The sequence below is a fragment of the Sturnus vulgaris genome, chromosome 20 (genome assembly GCF_052056855.1).
Source record: "Sturnus vulgaris isolate bStuVul1 chromosome 20, bStuVul1.hap1, whole genome shotgun sequence".
Taxonomy (NCBI): Eukaryota; Metazoa; Chordata; class Aves; order Passeriformes; family Sturnidae; genus Sturnus; species Sturnus vulgaris.
In genome coordinates, this window is record NC_142262.1 from 7,783,444 (window position 1) to 7,788,183 (window position 4,740).

General features: G+C 61.4%; 1 pseudogene; it reads left to right on the top strand.

The window, feature by feature from the left end:
- The first annotated feature begins 382 nt into the window (after window positions 1-382).
- On the top strand, window positions 383-1,869 carry LOC106860975 (GTP-binding protein Rhes pseudogene; annotated as a pseudogene).
- Window positions 1,870-4,740: the final 2,871 nt, after the last annotated feature.

The window sequence follows — 4,740 nt, forward strand, 5'->3', positions numbered from 1 at the left end:
TATTTCACAAAAATCACGGCTAACTGACAGCTGAATGAGGAGGTTATGACAGACAGGAGAGCTTATTTTCCCTCTCCAGCCAAATATTTCATCGCTTCACTGGAGACTTGGGCACATTCACAGCAACCCTGTCTGCAAACGAGTCCCCAGCCCTGGGCACTCACAGGAAACGCCGTGGGTGCCACTGGCCACGAGCCACGCCACGGGTGGGGATGGCCACCGAGTGTCCCCTCTGCCAGCCAGCCCACGGCGAGCCAAGCCGCTCCTGCTGCTGTGTGCCGAGCTGGCAGCGCCGGCTCCCTGCGCTACCGGCAGCAATGCAGCGCTGCTGCGCTCCAGGGCTGCAGCCGCTTTCCAGGACTGAACTCTGCGGATTGGCCCGGAGCACCCCGCTCTCCTCCCTCCCTGGCCCCCCTCCTCCAGCACCCACAACCCACGGAGATTGGACAGCTTGGTGCCACATGGCAGAGAGGAACCAGGATAAAAAAAATGAGCTGGACTTGGGGGGTTGTAGAGTCCACGGCAAAGCAGGCGGGAGAAGTTTGCACCAACATTCCGTGGCTGCGCTGAGTCACTGCAGGGAGGACAGACAGACGGACACACCGGGGCTGCAGCCACCCAGGGACACCTGCGGGGTGAGCACCAGCAGCGGAGCATCCTGTCCCCTCCGTGCCAGCCATGTCCCTGGTGGTGAAGGAGAAGAACCACGTCCGGTTGGTTTTCCTGGGAGCTGCCGGCGTGGGCAAGACATCGCTCATCCGCCGCTTCCTGATGGACACCTTCGAGCCCAAGCACCGGCGCACGGTGGAGGAGCTGCACAGCAGGGAGTACGAGGTGTGCGGGGCCACGGTCAAGGTGGAGATCCTGGACACCAGCGGCAGCTACTCCTTCCCGGCCATGAGGAAACTCTCCATCCAGAACAGCGACGCCTTCGCCCTGGTCTACGCCGTGGATGACGCCGAGTCCTTCGAGAGCGTCAAGAGCCTGCGGGAGGAGATCCTGGAGGTGAAGGAGGACAAGTTCCCTCCCATGGTGGTGGTGGGCAACAAGGCGGAGAGCGGCGGCGAGCGGCAGGTGCCGGTGGAGGACGCGCTGTCGCTGGTGGAGCTGGACTGGAACAGCCGCTTCCTGGAGACGTCGGCCAGGGACAACCACAACGTCCTGGAGGTGTTCAGGGAGCTGCTGCAGCAGGCAAACCTGCCCAGCAGGCTCAGCCCCGCGCTCTGCAAGAGGAGGGAGACGCTGCCCAAGGAGCAGGCGCTCAGGCCGCCCATGAACAAGACCAACAGCTGCTCCGTGTGCTGAGCACGGCGCCAGGGAAGGCACCGGCACCGGCTGGAAACTCAGGTGGGCTGGGTGGGGACAGGAGCTGCCTCGGCCAAAACTTCCCCTGTGCCTCCCACCCCTTCCCTCCTCTTCCCCACCCAGCCCAGAGGAGTTGGAGGTGACAAGAAGCTGGGAGCTGGAAGGGATGCTGGTTGCTGGATGGGTGAGGGGAGAGGGGGAATTCCCGAAAAAGCAGGAGACTCACCTGGGGAGCAGCCGTGGGTCAGCCAGGGCGCTGTGGGGAGCTGGAAGGCACAGGCAGGGGGATGAACACCAGGGCTCCGGCAGATGTGGACACCTGCAGCTGCATCAGCCCTGCCAGGGCTGCTGTCCCAGGGCACTCAGGTCCGGTGCCACCTCGTCCCAAGCACCTACAACCTCCTGGCATGGCTCTGGCACCCACAGCTCATCCAGTGTCCCAGCAGTCCTGAGTCTGTACCTGGTGTAGAGCATGTGATAGGTTGGTCTGTGCATCAGTTTGGTTTTCTCTATTCTCTGTTTGTTTGGTTTTTTAAGCATTCCCAATAAATAAATTGTTGCAAAGTGGAGCTAGAAAATGTCTCTGTTTCATTCTCCTGTATTTCAGGTGCTGCAGTGCCCGCTATCAGTGTTTTATGCTCTTATCACTGCATTTTGCCTTCCCTCCTCTCTGCTCCAGCCTCATGTTCAGTGTCCTGGCACTGGAGGAGCCTCCCCAGCTCTCCAGCTTCCCCCAGCAGTGTCAGGACATGCAGAGTTATCATTTTTCTAATAATTTACCCACACTGAAGTTTTTACCAAGCAGCAGAGACGAACAATAAAACACCTTCTCACCTCTGAGCACAGAAAATAACAACCAGCCATTAAAAGACAGCTGATCCACTGAAATAAAAACACAAACATGTTAAAAGGAGATAATAAACGGCACGGGGGGAGGCACAGAAGAGCTGTGTTTGCTGTGCTGAGCGTGCCCTGAACTGATTTACTCTTCCCTCACACAGCCCAGCCTGGCTGTAACGAGCACTTAACCTGCTCAGCAGCCACCAGAAATAGAGATATCAAAGCTTGATGGATTAAAGAGTCACCCCCCAGATCCAGACCCAAGGGAGATGGGCAGTTTGGGGTCTGCAGCTTTCAGAAGCCCAGCCCTACAGGATGGTAGCCCTGATCAGCTGGGGAGGCACCTGGGCATTCCAGCACCTTGCCAGAGGAGCAGGTGCCAGCAGGGAGAGCCCAGCCTCGCCGTGGGCATCACCTGCTGGGGCACCCCGCTGCCACCTCTCCCCTGGGCACTGCAGCCACCACAGCGACCTCCAGACAGGCAAAATCCTCCTGGAGTTTGGTGTGGGATGAGGCTGGGGACAGGCAGCAGAGGGGACAGGCAGGTGCCACCAGGACCTGCTGGGGTGGCTCAGGCTGCCCTCACCTCTGTCTCACAGCCACGTCCCTCGTGCTGCCACCACGATGCCGTGCCCAGGGGTGTGGCTGTCCCTTGCCCAGCACCTCGGGGACACGAGAGCTGCTCAGGATGGAGCTGTCCCTGGGGAAAAGGGGGAATATGCCCGCAGGGAGTGAACAAAACCAGCTCACTTTGGGCAGTTGACCCAACGTGGTGCCCAATGTCCACAGCAGGGATGGCTGTGATGGATGCAGCCACGGGGATGTGCCCACCAGGAGCCACCTCACCTGCCAGGGCTGTCCCTGCCACACTCAGCCCTGCCCAGCGGTGTCCCAGCCGTGCAGTGCCTCCCTGAGCCCAGCTCTCACTGAGCAGCCAGCGCTGCAGCAGTCCCACACCTCCCAGGGCAGGTTTTGCTTTGGGTTGTGCAGGATCAGGAGCTCCGGGCCCTCTGGTTCACAGCATTGTGCTAAAAGCAGAAGGAAAATCTCTCCGCAGTTTGAAAAGAGGAAGCTGGGACGGGCAAGGCTGGCTGCGAGCCCTTCCTGGGAGACCCACGGTATGGCCTGGAAGGAAACAGCTCCCCTTGGGTTCCATGGCCTCCCCAGGCTCAGGCTGGCAGAGCCCGCCGAGCTTCTCCCCTGTGCCCATCTCTGCTTCCCTGGGCAGAGCAGGAACCCCCGGGGGCTCCGGGACCCCAAATCCCAGCCAGCCCCATCCCAAGACCTGCAGGGTGAGACGCTGCAGCTGCAACAGATGCGGAAACCGAGACGCTGAAGGCGCAGAAGAAGCACGGGGAGATGCGGGAGGTGCGGGAGGAGGCGATGGAGCTGCTGCTGGAGGCGCAGGAGCCGCACAGGGACATGCGGGAGCTGCAGGAGCTTCGCACGCAGGTCCTGGAGCAGCTCCACGGGCACCTCCTGCCCCTGCAGCGCCGGGCTCCAGCAAAGAGCGGAGCCATTGGAGGAGCTCTCCAGCACCCATTGACCCTCGCCCAATGCCTGCCAGCCTTGTAGGGACCCTCCGGCCGCTCCCAGCCCCGCTTCCCCCGGCCGGGCAGGGCAGGGATGGAGTGGGAATGGGGTGAAGGGATGGTGTAGGGATGGAGGGCAGGGATGCAGCGGGAATGGGGTGAAGGGATGGTGTAGGCACGGAGGGCAGGGATGCAGCGGGAATGGGGTGAAGGGATGGTGTAGGCACGGAGGGCAGGGATGCAGCGGGAATGGGGTGAAGGGATGGTGTAGGCACGGAGGGCAGGGATGCAGTGGGAATGGGGCGCAGAGATGGTGTAGGGATGCAGGTTAGGGATACAGTGGGAATGGGGTGCAGTGGGAATGGGGTGCATGGATAGTGTAGGGATGGAGGGCAGGGAATGGGGTGCAGGGATGGTGTAGGGATGGAGGGCAGGGATGCAGGGCAGGGAATGGGGTGCAGGGATCTCCAGACCTTCAGCCCCCACCTGCGCAGCCCCTCTCTGTGCGTTGCAGATTTGGGGGATGTTCCATGGCTCCCATGACTCGCTGTGGCAGGGGTGGCTCTGCTGGGGTCGCAGTCACCTTTCTCCTTGCCTGCACGTTGGGGTCCGGCAGCTCTGGCCGTGCAGGGCCACGTGTAGGGCTGGGATTGGCCATGGGGACTGTGGCAGGACAATGCCTCAGCATGTCCCCAAGGCTCTGTGTGAGGGCAGGGATCGTGCTGGGCTGCAGGGGGGTTGCAGAGCAGCTCCAATGTCCCAGTGCATGCACAACAGTGCCTGGGGCTGTCCCAGAGGATCTGTGCCAGGACAGCGAGTGTCAGCCCTGTCCCAGTCTCTGCCTGTGCCCATCCCGGTGCTCTCCAGTGATGCTTCTCTTGGCCAGAGCAGGGAAAGAGCTGATCCTGCTGAGTGGGGTTAAAAACAGGCAGGTCTGATGTCTCCTGGCTGAGGGGTCTGTGTGTGACCTGTGCTCAGCCTTGGCTTTAGCAGGAAAATGCAGATCAGGGAGGCCCTGGGGCAACAGAGACACAGGGAGGGTGCAGCGCCTCGGGGCTGTGGA